Genomic DNA, 17,273 nt, shown 5'->3' with positions numbered 1-17,273 from the left:
AGTTCCCATATAATCCCCACATGTTGTGGGAGGGGCCCAGTGGGAGGTAACTGAATCATGGGGGATGTTTTCCCCCATGCTATTCTTAGGATAGTTGAGTAAGTTCTCACGGGATCTGATGGTTTTATAAGGGTCTTCCTCCTTCACTGAGTTCTCATTCTTCTCTCTCCTGCTGCCATGTGAAGAAGGAGGTACTTGCTTCCCCTTCTGCCATGATTGTAAGTTTCCTGAGGCCACCCCAGCCACGCTAAACTGTGAGTCAATTAAACCTCTTTCCTTTATAAATTACCCAGTCTCAGCTCTATCTTTATTAGCAGCATGAGAACAGACTAATACAATAGGCATGTATGTGTAAGAGAAAACAGTATATATATGGTGTGAAAAATGAGTGCTAGAGAGTTGGAGTGAAATGATATAATATAGGTTCTCTCATGCTTTATGAAGAGTTTGGTATATACTCTATATGACCAGTGAACATGACCAAGTCTCTAATTTCAATGTGGTGGTACTGTCAGAAAAGACAATGGGTTCAGGGAGTAAAAAGTATAATATATTATTAACAACACTTCTAGAACTTGAATATCAAGAAAAAGAGGACTAAAATATTTCTTTGTGATCTCATCAAGCTTATCTTCTCAAATATGGGAGACATTTAAGCATGTATTATGATTATCTATTGCTACATTACAATCCACTTCAATCTTTAGGGACTGAAAACAACAATTTAAAAAGTTCTTGATGTGAAAGCTTATTTCTGCTCTATGTACTGTCCACTGAGGAAGTATAACTAAAGGTAGGGGGATCTACTTCCAAGATGGCTCAGTTACATGAACGGCAAGTTGATGCTGGCTGTTGGTTGGTAATTGAACCAAAACTGGGCTGGGGTATCTCAGATCATCTTTACATGGATATCTCCATGTGCCTGGCCTTCCTTATAGCATGGTTCAAGAAAGAACATCCTATGTGACAAGAAGTGGAAACTATAAGCTTCTTAAGACTGAACATGAGAACAGATACAAGTTCCTTTCTGTCAAATTCTATTATTCAAGTAGCCACAGAGCCTGTGATCAAGGGTGTGGAACATAGATGTAATCTTTCAATGGGAAAAGTTATAAGACTTTCTGCATATTTTTTAAAATGTAACTTCATGTTTCAAAGTTAATATAAAGTATTTTGAAGGGAATTAACAATTGATAATCTAGGAAATAAAGGAGCTTATTTATCATAAGAAGAAGTAGATATAAAGGGAAAGATCCAACCATTAATAGATAAGGACTACTGTGAAGAGTAGAGTATTCATCTCAAACTCTGACTACATATAAGAAGTTTGGCGGGGCGCGGTGGCTCACGCTTGTAATCCCAGCACTTTGGGAGGCCGAGGCGGGCGGATCACGAGGTCAGGAGATCGAGACCACAGTGAAACCCCGTCTCTACTAAAAATACAAAAAATTAGCCAGGCGTGGTGGCGGGCGCCTGTAGTCCCAGCTACTCGGAGAGGCTGAGGCAGGAGAATGGTGTGAACCCGGGAGGCGGAGCTTGCAGTGAGCTGAGATTGCGCCACTGCACTCCAGCCTGGGTGACAGAGCGAGACTCTGTCTCAAAAAAAAAAAAAAAAAAAAGTTTGAGTAGCAATTTAAATTATTTTTAGATATGGAAGAAAAGGAAGATGTGTGAAAGCATGATTGATAGCCTTCATTTTCTGTGATGAAGGTGGGGGTGTTGAGAAGAGTAATAAAGATCTGAATTTGCAATCAAGAAAATGCAAAGAAAAACTGATTAGGTACAAGTTAAAAGACTGTCAAACAGTTATTACGGCCCAGAAGAGGCTGAGATGTCCAAATGTATGTCAGAGCTAATAGGTATAATTAAAGAGTTTCTCGGCACCATATAGCAACCCAGAGCAGGAAAAAGACAATGTGTGGATTCATTGATATATGGATATTAACAGAATATGTCTAGTAAAAGGATATTAAACCAAAAGAATCAAGGTTGCTAAAGAGAAAACAGCATTAAAGTGGTTAACCACTGGGTCTAAGGTGAATTATGAAAGAAAAGAAAAATAAAATGTAGCAGAGCCCATGGCACGTGAAGAGAGTAAAGAGGGGTCCAGGAACTGAAATCTCAATGAAGAATAACAAATTTAGTAAGGTTAAGGGCATGTTTAACTTTTGATTTTTTAAAAACATAATTCATATTTTTCGTTTAAATCTAGCTAATTTTATACAAAGTACTTTAACAATCTGATAGTTGCAAACTTTTCTGACTGGTTACTTTTGAGTACTTTGTCATTATGAGGAGGTTTTTAAAGGGTCCGTTGGAAGAAAAGTTTGTGCCTGTATCACATGTAATATTTTCGGAGAAAATAAATCTGCATAGTCTTAATTTTCAAAACTTCACTTTAAGTCATACAATATATTCCATTAATACGAATAAACATATACCAGTTGGTAAACTTCTATGTTGTTTCATTTATTATTATTATCATTATTTGAGATGGAGTCTGGCTCCGTCGCCCAGGCTGGTGTGCAGTGGCGCGATCTTGGCTCACCGCAAGCTCTGCCTTCCCGAGTTCACGCCATTCTCCTGCCTCAGCCTCCAGGGTAGCTGGGACTACAGGTACCCACCACCACGCCCGGCTAATTTTTTGTATTTTTAGTAGAGACAGGGTTTCACCGTGTTAGCCAGGATGGTCTGAATCTCCTGACCTCATGATCCGCCTGCCTCAGCCTCCCAAAGTGCTGGGATTACAGGCGTGAGCCACTGCACCCAGCCAGTAACCTTCTGTGTTGTTTTAAAGGGAGCTATTGGGGTAGTCTGAATGTAATAGGCCTGAAATAGCCATATGACATAATTTTTTATAGTGTGATAATTTAAAAACATATTTTAATAACATTTACAATAAAATTCATTTAATGAAAAGCTTCTTAAGAAGAGAAAGCATATGAAGAAATAATTTAGGTAGTTATTTGCTGTTAATAAAGCTTCTAAGATAGGACTGACTATAATAAGAGTCAACTTAATTTAAAAGACAAGATATTGAGAGAAGCTAAATAGAGAGAATTTTTTTAATTACTTATTTTAGTATAGTAGCAGAAAACAGCAGGAGATACATGAAAACGCTCCATTCATAATAACAAAAATATATAGAATAATACCAAGCAGTAAGTTCACCCACAAACTGAAGGAACATTTTTAAAGAAAATTACAAACCTTTAAAAAATATAAAAAATATGTAAGTACATGGAAAAGTATTGCTGTTTGGGTAGCTTCTATGTCCAAAGCCTCCTCTGAGACTCAAGGCAAGTTCCTTTGACCTATGAGATTGTAAGTTCATAAAGTAGTTATTTACTACCAAGATACAATGGTGGCACAGGCATTGAATAAATATTCCCATTTCAAAAAGGAGAAATCTGACAAAAGAAAGGAACAATAAGCCCCATGTGAGTCCTAAACCTAGCAGGCTAGAAATTAAACCTTAAAGCTCCAAAGTAATCCTTGACTCCGTGTCCCACATCCTGGAAAATGCCAGTGTGATGATTGGGCTCTGGTACCTGCAGCTTTTGCAGGCTGAGAGTGCATGCTGCTTGTGGCTCTACTGTTTTAGAGTCTGGAGGATGGTGGCCTTGTTCCCACAGCTACACAAGGCAATGCCCTAGTGGGGACTTTGTGTGGGGACTCCAACCATGTATTTCCCCCTTGGCACTGCCCTACAAGGCCTCCACTCCTGTCTCAGGCTTTTGCCTGGTCACCCAGGCTTTCCCATAAATCCTCTGAAATCTAAGTAGAAGATGCCACGCCTCCTTCACTCTTTCATTCTGCACACCTGCAGACTTAACACCACATGGAAGCCACCAGGGCTTACAGCAGCTAGTGCTCTCCAAGGTGCCAGCCTGAGCTGTACTTGGGGCATTTTGAGCTTCAGCTGGAGCTGGAACAGCTAGGATGTGGAGAGTAGGCCCTGAAAGTGGGGTAGGGCAGTGGCACCATGAGCCTGGCCCCTGAAACAATTATTTTCTCCTAGGCATCTGGACCTATGATGTGAGGGGCTGCCTTAGAGATTTCTGAAATTCCTTCCAGGCCTATTTACCACTGTCTTGGTTATTAGCACCTGGCTGTCTTTTAGTCACGACAACATCTCTATCAAATGTTTGCTCTGTAGCCTTCCTGGATTTATCTCATCTTGAATTGTGGCTCCCATAATTCCCATGTGTCATGGGAGGAACCTGGTAGGAGGTGATTGAATCATCGGGGCAGATTTTTCCCGTGCTGTTCTCATGATAGTAAATAAGTCTCACAAGATCTGATGATTTTAAAAAGGGCCATTCCCATGCACATGCTCATGCTCTCTTGGCTGCTGCCATGTAAGATGTGCTTTTGCTTCTCCTTCGCCTTCCACCATGATTGCGAGGCCTCCCCAGCCACGTGAAATTGTGAATCCATTAAACCTCTTTTTCTTTATAAATTACCCAGTCTTGGGTGTTTCTTCATAGCAGTATGAAAATGGACTAATACACCTGAAAATGCTTTTTCCTTCTCTACCACAAGGCTAAGCTGCAGATTTTCTAAATTTTTACAATTTTCTTTCCTTATAATGACAAGTTCCAACTATAAGTCATTTCTTTGCTACAATATCTAATCAAAGGCTGTTAGACTCAGCCAAGCCCCATCTTGTATAATTTTCTGCTTAGAAATTTCTTCCACCATATACCTTAGGTCATCACTCTTTTTTCTTTTTCCTTTTTTTTTTTTTTTTGAGATGGAGTTTTGCTTGTTGCCCAGGCTAGAGTGCAGTGGCATGATCTTGGCTCACTGCAACCTCTGCCTCCCAGGTTCAAGCGATTCTCCTGCCTCAGCCTCCTGAGTAGCTGAGATTACAGGCATGCGCCACCACGCCCAACTAATTTTGTATTTTTAGTACAGATGGAGTTTCTCCATGTTGGTCAGGCTGGTCTCGAACTCCCGACTTCTGGTGATGTGCCCCACCTCGGCCTCCCAAAGTGTTGGAATTACAGGCGTGAGCCACCACGCCCGGCCCAGGTCATCACTCTTAAGTTCAACCTTCCACAAACCCCTATGGCATGGCTACAATATGGCTAAGTTCTTTGATAGGGCATAACAAGGGTAACCTTTGCTCTAGTTCCCAATAAGTTCCTCATTTCCATCTGAGACCTCATTAACCTAATCTTCACTGTCCACATTTCTATCAGCAATTTGGTAACAACCACTTAAGCGGTCTCTAGGAAGTTCCAAACTTTTCTTCATTTTTCTTTCTTCTTTTGATCCCTCCAAACTCTTCCCATCTCTGCCCATTACCCAGTTCAAAAGTCACTTCCACATTCTCTGGTATATTTATAGCAACACTTCACTCCTGGTACCAATTTTTGGCATTAATCTATTTTGTGTTGTTATAAAAGAATACCTGAGGCCTGGTAATTTATAAGAAAAAGAGGGTTATTTGGATCACTGTTCTGCAGGCTGTACAAGTATGGCACTACCATATGCTCAGCTTCTGGTGAGGCCTCAGAAAGCTTTTACTCATGGCAGAAAGTAAAGGGGGAACAGGTGTGTCACATAGCAAGAGAGGGAGAAAAAGAGAGAATGGGGTGGTCCTAGACTCTTTTTAACAACCAGATATCATAGTAACTCATTACAGTGAGTAGGGTACCAAGCCATTTATGAGGGATCCATCCCCATGACCTAAACACCTCCCACTAAACCCACCTCCAGTATTAGAGGTCACATTTTAATGTTAAGATTTTGAGGGGACACACATCCAAACTATATCAGGGATTAAATGAATAAATGTGTAAAAGGAAACCTTAGAAGAACTAAAACAAAATAGATATATGCATTTTTTTAATCTGATCTTATGATAAATAAGGCTATTTATGGCAAAAATTTAATGAAATAAAGGATAAAGCAAAAGCTTTACAACCTGCATTTTAAACATTGCATTTAAAATTATAAAATAATAAAAAAAGGTAGAGAAAATGTGCAATCTTTATAAATTTAATTATTTAATTAGTGGGAGATAAAATTATTCCCTCAAAAAAAATAAGCAAATGCCTCAAAAGGACAAGTCATAGGGGAAACATATGTGGACTATAAAATTATTAAAACCATACCAAAACCAAGCCAAACTACCAAAAGCAAAACATAAAAACCTTCTAGCTTTCCATTCATTAACTAAATGAAAATATCAAATACATAAATAAGATTTTTTTGTCTGTCAAATAAGCAAATTAACAAACAATGGTAATGCCCAGTTTTAATGAGGATCAAGTGAAAGACAGTCTCATACATTGTAATGCAAATGTGAATTGATAAAAAGTTTTCTAGCATGATTTCAGAAACTTCTTTAAGATCTTAAAATTGCTCAAACCCTTTGAATCAGTGATTTTATTCTAAGGAATTTGTTGGAAGAAAATAACCAGAAAGGTGCACAAAAATTATGTGAATTGGTTGTTCACTGTAGATGTTCTGATTAATTGTGAATTAATTCCAATCAATATTACATTTATGCATGTATATATAAAAATCACATTATATATACTTATATTCATGCATATAATATTCCAGTTATATAAATCTGTCTTATAATGTCTACATCTATATATCCATATCTATGTTGATTTATTGTTTGAATCTTTATGAAAGAAAACATTAATTGGGTTTCTTTTGGTCATGAGATTATAGACAATTTTTATCTTTTTTATACTTGTCAAGAATTTTTAAAATTGCTGTAGTTGATGTTATTTAGAACAGAAAAACATTAGTGTATTTTAAGGCTTGTAGTTAAGTAATAAAGTTCCATAGTAATCATTTTTTAAATGCTTACTCATTCTGAATTTAAAAAAATAATTCGCTATCTAATCATAAGGAGTAAATTCATTTTTAATATACATTTTTAATGCTATAGGAAATAGCTGTTTCGCAAACACTGTCTCATATATTAATCATAGCTATTACAGATGATAGCTGTTATTGCGCCTATTCAACAGATGGGAAGACTGTGGAGTTACTTTGCCAGAGATCAAAAGATAACAGTGATCAGGTTGGGATTTGAACACTGGTATTCTGACCCCTAATTATTCTATCGCCTTTGGCACAAACCCAGAGTTATGAAGTAGCAGTATTCTTCGTCTCTCCAGAATTATTTCTTCTGTGGTTTCAATGTGGGTAAAAACATTGGAAAGATGCAGTTAAAATTTTAAATGAGCTACCTAAAAAGGAAAATAGTTTTCATTCTAAGAATTTGTGTTTATTTTTGGATGAGAAACTTTAAACATAATAACAACATTTAAAGCACTTTCACAGAACTGAATAAGCAGCCAATACAAATGTGAGCAGAGGTTGCATCAATAATCTATCAATATTAATTTGATAACGTTATTCTTTGCCCATTAATGATTTTAAGTAATTTAGTAATTATTTATAAAACAAATGGCACAAGAGGCAATGTCAAATATAAAAGATCATTTTGCCCTCAAAAACCCTTTGCAGATGTTTGGATTAACAATTCACCTGGATCTCCTCTCTTTTTCCTTCACATTTGCTGATTCCTGTCACATCCACTAGTTCTAAAAGTGCTTCTTCATAGTTAATGTATCACTATAAATGACATAGTATTTGGTACAGTGTAACATGATATGGTAAAAGGCAGTGCAATGCACTATGTAAGGCACAATGCTATACAATATGATACACAGCCACAGTGATGCATTGTAGTATAATAACAGACAAATTAATACACTGGTGAAGAATACTTTCAGAAGAGGAAGGCACTGAGATTTTTCACTAGTCTGGTCCCCTCATTTATTATGAGAAAACTGAGACCCAGAAAGGTTAGTGAGTTATTTAAGGAAATTAATCAAACATAGCATTTTTGAAAAGTCTTTTAAATTTGACAATACTGATATAAATATACATATCATTTGCTAAAAGTGGAAGACATCTTAAACCATGAAGTAGTTCAATAATAAAGAGCAAAATACTATCCAAGTGAGAAGTTGAACAGATGACAAATAAAAGGAAAGAATCGGATTTGATGCCAGTACAAAGTCAACTTTGTGCAACAGATCAGAGGTCAGATTTCAGGGTGGGAGTATGTGGCTCTGGATACACCTCGTGGGCAGAAACACCTATTTTTAAAAATATATATATCGGAAAATCTACAAACTGCTTTCTACAGTGGCTGAATTAATTTACATTCCCACCAGCAGTGTATAAGTGTTCCCTTTTCTCTGCAGGCCCAACAGCATCTGTTATTTTTTGACATTTTAATAATGGCCATTCTGAATGGTGAGAGATGGGGTCTTGTGGTTTTGATTTGCATTTCTGTAATGATTACTGATGTTGAGCATTTTTTGCATATGCTTGTTGGTCACATGTATGTCTTCTTTTGAGAAATGTCTGTTCCTGTCCTTTGCCCATTTTTTAAGAGAGTTCATTGTTTTTTGTTAATTTAAGTTCCTCATATATTCTGAGTATTAGACCTTTGTCAGAGGCATACTTTGTAAATATTTTCTCCAATTGTGTCAGTTGCTTGTTTGCTATGTAGATAGTGTATTTTAGTGTGCAAAAGCTCTTTAGGTTAATTAGATTCCACTTGTTAATTTTTGTTTTGTTTGTAATTGCCTTTACAGTCTTTGTAATGAAAACTTTGCTAGGGCCTGTGTCCAGAATGGTATTACCTAGATTTTCTCCTAGTTTTTGTATTTTTAGGTTTTATATTTAAGTCTTTAATTTATCTTGAGTTGATTTTTGTATATGGTGAAAGAGAAGGGGCCAAGTTCAATCTTCTACATGTGGCTTGCCAGTTATTGCAGCATTGTTGATTGAATAGGGAGTCCTTTCTGCATTGCTCGTTTTCATCAATTTTGTTGAAGATCAAATGGTTTTAAGTGTGCAGCATTGTTTCTGGGCTCTCTATTCCACTCCATTGGTCAACGTCTCTGTTTTTGTACCAGTACCATGCTGTTTTGGTTACTGTAGCTTCACTGTACAGGTTGAAGTTGGGTAGTGTAAATGCCTCTCAGTTTGTTCCTTTTCCTTAGGATTGCTTTGGCTATTTGCCTCTTATTTGGTTCCATTTGAATTTTAGAATAGTTTTTTTCTAACTCCATTTGATAGGTATAGCAGGTAATCTGTAAACTGCCTTGGGCAATATGGCCATTTTAACAATATTGATACTTTCTATCCATGAGCACAGAATGTTTTTACATTTGTTTGTGTCATCTCTGATATTTTTTCAGCAGTGTTTTGTAATTCTCACTGTAGATATCTTTCACGTTCCTGGATAGCTGTATCCCTAGATATTTTATTTTGTGTGTGCAGCTACCATGAATGAGATTTCATTCTTGTTTTGGCCTTCGGCTTGGATGTTATTCAACCCAGGAATCCCATTACTTGATATATACCCAAAGGAATATAAACCATTCTACCATAAAGACTCATGCATGTGTATGTTAGTCACAACACTGTTCACAATTGTAAAGACAGAATCAACCTAAATGCCCATCAAAGGTGGATTGGATAAAAAAAAAATGGTACATATTAACCATGGAATACTACACAGCCATATAAAAGAACAAAATTATATCCTCTGAAAGAACATGGGTGGAACTAGAGACCATTATCCTACGTGCATTAATGCAGGAACAGAAAACTAAATACCACATGTTCTCACTATTAAGTGGGAGCTAAATATTGAGTACACATAGATACAAAGAAGAGAACAATAGACACCAGGGCCTACTTGAGGGTGGGAGGTAGAAGGAGGGTGAAGATTAAACAAATACCTATTGGGTACCATTTTCATTACCTGCATGATGAAACAACTGGTACATCAAACCCCCACAACCTACAATTTACCCATGTGACAAACCTACACATGTATCCCCTGAACCTAAAGTAAAAGTTGAAATGAAAGAAAAAATATTGGTATCCCAGGTATAAACCTCATATTCTCACTATTTAGTAGCTACTCCATTCAGAATTCCCTTGGGGCAGAGAGCTTTGCAGAGGGCACTTTGATAATCATACAGGATGATGCGTCTCTTATAGCTCACAAACATAGCCTTTCCTCAGTGCTCTTGACAAATAAGTTCTTTAAAAAGAGTTTGAAAATGTTGTATAATCATGTTTCATAAATTTGTATGTTAAGTAGGGTATTCTGAAGCCTATATTGGAAGTGCTACTTTTTTTTTTTTTTTTTTCAGGTGATAGTGTTAGCAGTTTAAGAGTCTGGTATTATCTTGAGATCCATATCTCTGCTGGACCACCCATAAATATAACTGCAATGAAGTGTATTGCTCTGGTAAGAGCCCATTAAGTTCTCATAATCTTTTTTGCAAACAGATAGAACTTTTGTTGTACACTTACATTGCTATCCAGAAAAATATATATTAAATTATCATACTGAGATAAATTATTCCATCATAGCAATTGTATTTTAAAATCTAATAATGTGTGTCACAAATACTTACTGAAAACTTCATTCAGTTATATACTATATTATATTGACTGCATTGATGAGCATGTTTCAAATCATGTTTACTCTGCTAGAGTAAGCTTAACTTTAAATCCTTTCCCTCACTGGTATGATAAGAGCTGAATTGAGCGCTAAAGACTATCAGTATTGATTCTTTCTTTTTTCTGCAGCAGGACTTTCACTTGGAAATAAATATTTGGAGAAGTTGGTATAGATTTTGGGTTTTAAATGACAGAGACTAAAAGTAACATTATTTTGTTACTACATCTGTGTCCAGGATTATTTCCCAAAGGCAAATATGATGGTCTTGGTTTAAATGAAAAATGAAGACAATTTTAATTGCTATGAAAACTGTTTTGATTACATTTAATTATTTGTTGTTAATACTCTATATTTTAATTGATAATAATCAAATAAATGTATCATTTTAATTGTCAAATATTCAACTAAAGCACTCTCATAAGACATTAAGTATAAGAATAATATTTATTACATTCATGCAACTGGTATTTTGCCTTTCATTTTTATTTCTTTAATATTTTGTGAATATCTCTATGTTCTCAATGATCAGGGGTATCTTAATGATAGAATATTAGAATTTTTTTTTTTTTTTTAGTGGGGGAGTCTCTCTCTGTCCCCAGGCTGGAGTGCTGTGGTACGATCTCGGTTCACTACAAGCTCTGCCTCCTGGGTTCACACCATTCTCCTGCTTCAGCCTCCCAAGTAGCTGGGACTACAGGCGCCCGCCACCATGCTCAGCTAATTTTTTGTATTTTTAGTAGAGACGGGGTTTCACCATGTTAGCCAGGATGGTCTTGATCTCCTGACCTCGTGGTCCGCCTGCCTCGGCCTCCCAAAGTGCTGGGATTACAGGTGTGAGCCACCATGCCCGGCCAGAATATGTGTTTTAAGAACAGGAATTTTACCTTACCTCTTACAAATATATATGAATTTTTTTCAATATAGAATTGTAATGATAATCTACTTTTTTGAAGACAAGAAAACATTTTTCTGAAATTTTTTTAGTACGTACATAAAGAAGAAGAAACATACTATTTCTTAGCCTTGCTAAAGCAGAATTTAGTTCCTATTACTACTTTTCATCAGAACTGATATTTGAATATAATTACAACTCTGAATTACTGAAGCAGATTTTAATTTTTTATGGGAGAGGACAAACACCCCAGTCAGGATTATTGGTTAAGAGAAATAAAAACAAACTGTGGTTAAATTAAGCTGAAAAGGATTTATTGAAGGAATGCTCAGAAACTCAGAGTCAACCCAAAGACTGGCGATTCTGGCAGGGAAACAGGATTTTTAAAATAATTGACAGCTAATGCCACTCAATTAAGAAGTGTAAAAATAGCATAATATTTCTGCGAGAAATATTCTTAGAAGGAACAAGTAAGATATGTTTGCTGATGATAATTCCCCTCAGCCTATGGTGCCATTGCCTGCAGATTGTCCATACAATCCACATCTTCACAACTTTCATTGTTTTCCTGTTGCTTTCAATTATAGAGCCGCTCACTAAAGTTACTGCAAAATTATTTGGTTTTCAAGTTGACAAAACTGTTTGAGGCCGTGTTGGATACATGACAAATGTACTCTGGTCACCAATCTTCAAATTACCATGACTCTATCCCTCCATTCTCCCATCTTTCCACCCCACAGCCAATCTCAGCCAATCATTTTTGCTAACAGAACCTAGAGTTACATCATGTTTTATATGTCTGCATGCTCCATGGAGGCTGAGATGAGTCCAGATTATTCTAACTTCAAATGGCAATTTTATTCCTCATGCTATTAATTGATTCAGGAATGGGAATGTGAAATAACACTGAAACGTCATGGTCTCTTCTGTTCTGTGGATGCTGTGTGAGACCTTGATGCCTTGGAGCTGCTGCAGCCATCTTGAGTCCACAAGAGAGTAGCCAATATGCTGAGGATAGTAGAACAGAAAATTGGAAAGTACTCAAATCTTTGATGCTGTCAACTCTTTTTTTTTTTTTTGAGATGAGATCTCACTCTGTCACCTGGGCTGGAGTGCAGTGGTGCGATCTTGGCCCACTGCAATCTCTGCTTCCTGGGTTCAAGCAATTCTCCTGCCTCAACCTCCCAAGTAGCTGGGATTACAGGCGCCTTCCACTACGCTCAGCTAATTTTTTGTATTTTTAGTAGAGACAGGGTTTCACCATGTTGGCCAGGCTCCTGGTCGAACTCCTGACCTCATGATTTGCCCACCTTGGCCTCCCAAAGTGCTGGGATTACAGGCATGAGCCACCGCACCCAGCCGATGCTGTCAACTCTCGACATATTACCTGCAATTCTACTTTTGTTTTGTTAGTAGGTTACCTGCAATTCTACTTCACAGCATTATGCTCAGATCTTAATTTCCGAAACATATCTAATTCTTTTTGTATAGCAGATAACTTTTGTTTTGTTAGCACAACTTGTCTTTCTCATTCTGCTATCACTTTTTCTTTTTCTTTTTCTTTTTTTTTTTTGCTTTACATGTCCTCATCCCTCTCTCCCTTCATTAATTGTTTCAGTGGTGGGTGTGAGACCAAAGTTAAGCCAATAAGCATGCTTTCCTGATACGTTCAGTACTGAACAGTAAGAAAGAAAATTTGTTTCTCTTTGCCGATGAGTGTAAGATGTTAGAGCTGTTGACTACCATACTTTCTACCCTATGGAGGAAACTGAGCTGATTTTAGAAATAATAAAGTTGAAAATAATTAAACAGGGAAGGGCACTAAAAAGACAGAAATAGGGAACAGATATAATTGCATAAATGTGTGAAACATTGTCCTGTTGGACTTTGGTTCTCTGATCCTACATATTCCTGAAGCTCAAATGCCACACTGCATTTCTCATGGTGTAGTTATTCAATCTTTTCTTCTAATAGAGAAAATCAGGAGCTCTCTCCATTGAATTTCCTGTGGTCTCCATTGAATTTCCTGAGGCTCAAGAGAGCATCCCCAAAGCTTCCCAAATGCTGATGGAAGTCACTGAAGGAGCTGAGATGTGCCTTGTCTTCAGAAGACAGTTTAAGTCTTGAAAAAGGTGTATGTCTTCTCATTTTCACTACTCCTTGCTAAGGAAACTTTTAATTTCTTCTTTATTGACTATAATAAATGGCTAGGCAAGTATCCTTCCAAACTGTGATTTATCTCATAGCATTAGAATACAAAACAAAACTTTTTTTTTTTTTTTTTTTGAGACGGAGTCTCGCTCTGTCACCCAGGCTGGAGTGCAGTGGCGCGATCTCGGCTCACTGCAACCTCCGCCTCCCGGGTTCACGCCATTCTCCTGCCTCAGCCTCTCCGAGTAGCTGGGACTACAGGCGCCCGCCACCACGCCCGGCTAATTTTTTGTATTTTTAGTAGAGACGGGGTTTCACCATGGTCTCGATCTCCTGACCTCGTGATCCGCCCACCTCGGCCTCCCAAAGTGCTGGGATTACAAGCGTGAGCCACCGCGCCCAGCCACAAAACTTATAATATATTTTTGATAAGATTATGTTGAATGACAAAAGATGAACTTTTTTTGTTTCATTCAGGCTGTAGCAACCCTGCCCAGTGTGCATTGGGTTAGAAAGCTTTGGCTGCAATTTGAAATTTGTGCTAGTGTTGTTTCTCTGTGTATTATTCTGTTCTCACACTGCTGTAAAGACATACCTGAAACTGGGTAATTTATGGAGAAAAGAGGTTTAATTGATTTACAATTCCACAAGCTGTACAGCAGACATGGCTGGGAAGGCCTCAGGAAACTTGCAATTATGGCAGAAGGGCGGAGGGGGGGAAAACATGTCTTCACATGGCAGCAGGAGTAAGAGAGAAGGGGGAAGTGCTACATACTTTTAAACAACCAGATCTCATGAGAACTCGTTCACTATCATAAGAAAAGCAAAAGAGAAATCTGTCCCCATGATATAATCACCTCCCACCAGGTCCCTCCCCCAACATTGGGAATTACAATTCCACATGAGATTTGGGTGAGGACAGAGAGCCAAACTATGTCACTTTGTGTATATGTACATATTTGTGTGTGTGTGTGTGTGTGTGTGTGTGTATTTATGTGTGGCTTTATGGGCATGTTCCAATTTACACAATGAAGGAATGTTTGTTAAAACTCACACTCCTGGGCCGGGCATGGTGGCTCATGCCTGTAATCCCAGCACTTTGGGAGGCCAAGGAGGGCGGATCATGAGGTTAGGAGTTCAAGACCAGCCTGGCCAACATGGTGAAACCTCATCTCTACTAAAAATACAAAAATTAGCTGGGCGTGGTGGCGCATGCCTGTAATCCCAGCTACTTGGGAGACCGAGGCAGGAGAATCGCTTAAACCTGGGAGGCGGTGGTTGCAGTGAGCCGAGATCATGCCACTGCACTCCACTCTGGGTGACAGAGCAAGACTCTGTATTGGAAAAAAAAAAAATAGCTCACACTCCCACTTTGGGAAGGTTGAAAGAGTAAGTTATGACCATTTTGAAATCTCTTTACATCCCTGAGTGAAAAAAAAAAAAAAGTTTTCAGGGAATGGAAAAGAAAATGTAGAATAGGAAAATCCCAAGTTTCCCAATTCTTCTTTATGTAGACTTCCAATTCAGGAGTATAATATGTAGTTGCAATCAACATTGCAAATATCTGAAACGCCATTATTCTAATACAAGCTCAGAAAACATGCCAAAGCAAAAGGTGAACAATTTTTAGATACTTTTTAAATTACAAACAGTTCTTTCCTCTGCCTTCTTCTATAAATGCAGCTGAGGAGGAATTGACTGAATGTGAAATTACATTCATTCATACAAGTCCAAACACCTGTCATGCAAAAAAAGGCAAATACCCACTCATTGTATCAAGAATTACCACATGCTGGTTCTTTAAATCATGTATACTGTATCTGAACACTGTTCTCTGTACTTATGACAAATAATATTCAAAATAACTTACCTAAATGGTAATTAAGAGTCAAAATGAGTATTTCAATAATGCACACACAGATAAGTGTGTGTGGATCAACACACACACACACACACGCACACACACACACACAATCTTAAGCAGTTAAACAGAAGAGTACTTCCTAGGGATCTGCCCCTGCAATTTGATATATTTCTATTTCTCACAGCTTTTCACAATTTTCTTTTTCGCCTCTAGGTTATGGAATATGTCTGAATACTAAGTCCATAGGCTCTTCCAGTGATTTCTGGCTTTTTCACAATTCCTAGGTGCCTATTAATGCATCCTCAATCCACGTCTCTTCCAACCCAGCATGAGCAACTCACCTAGATTGCACCTTTTGCATTCTATATATTTCAGATCAAATGGTGGAAGATTGCAGATGGGGGTTAGATATAAGGCATGGCTTCTGTAGATATGGTATTGTGCAAGTGACAATAGCAGAGGAATGACAATGGCATTTCTAATTACAGCTGCTTACCTGGTTCCTCAGTTATGAACTACTGGCACTGACTTTTCAATGAGGAAAATTATTGAGACAAATTATGGTTATCACTTACTCTAAAAGGGATTGTACTTTTCAAAATTCCCTTTGGTACTGTTTGTTTATTGACTTGTTAATATTTTCAAATGGAACAAAAATAAAATCAGCAATTTCCACAATTATATATCTTACTTGAAGTAATATTATTGTTTGTTTTGGACCGCAGAAATGATTCTTTTATAATGAACTCATGATTATCTTCTGAGAGAGGATGTAGTGAAATGTATTTCCCACTAGATTATATCAAATTATTATTGACTCATTGACTCAATCAAGCTCTTTATGGGTAAAAACATAATCTTTATTTACTCTGACCCAGTGAGAGCAGGGAGTGATGAAGTTCAGCTCAAACATTTAGTGAGTGAAGTTTTTCCCGTTAGGAGCAGATGCAAATTGGAAACCAAGTAACAAAGTTAATCTACTGTCTTTCTCCCATCTGAAGCTGCTGTCTTCACTGATTAACTTTAGCAAGAAAGAAGCCTGCTTTAACTGGAGATTTTGAAATTCCTCCTGAGTCAGATTTCCACATTTTTTTTTATTACTATTTAGTTAAAAGTTGGTGTTATCCAGAATATCAGTTATATCAATAGTTAGATTTATACACAAACACTAACGCCTCTTATAAAATGCACATTTTTTTAAACAAATATTTATTGAATGTCTCTGATATTCCTGGCACTTTTCCAAATGCTGAGGGAACAGTGATTAACAATACAAATAAGGCCCTATTTTCACAAAGCTAACATTATAGCAGAGTTACAGAGAAAACAAGTGATTAAAATGAGGTATTTCCTGGAAAGTTTTTCTTTTATCTTGGATTTTAGAATGAAGTCACAAACCTGAGAACCATAGATAATCTCATCGCTATGTTATGAAAGGCATTTGGGTACTAATAGAACTTGCTAAATATGTATTTTAGGGTATATCTAGCTGATACAGCAAATAAACCCTAAATTTGCAATGGCTTAACACAGTAAAAGCTTTTTTTAACGATTGTAACCATCTAGTGAATGTGTTCCTGGTTGGTGGGTGGCATCCTCCATGTTGTGATTCAAGGAGCCAGTCTCGTTCTATCTTGTGACTCCTTCAACCTTTTGAGACTCAGAGATTCCTGTGTATAGCTGGAGAAAGAGAAAACAGAGAGAAGAGAATTTCCACTAATTTTTAATGGCCTTTTCATGGAGGTGACACATCACTTTCACTCACATACAATTGGAGAGAACTAGTGACACAGCTATGCCCAGGTGAAAGAGGGTCTGAGAAATGATATATC

The sequence above is a fragment of the Hylobates moloch genome, unplaced genomic scaffold (assembly GCF_009828535.3).
Source record: "Hylobates moloch isolate HMO894 unplaced genomic scaffold, HMol_V3 SCAFFOLD_7, whole genome shotgun sequence".
Taxonomy (NCBI): Eukaryota; Metazoa; Chordata; class Mammalia; order Primates; family Hylobatidae; genus Hylobates; species Hylobates moloch.
The sequence above is the reverse complement of the archived record's forward strand: the minus strand, read 5'-3'. Positions refer to the sequence as shown.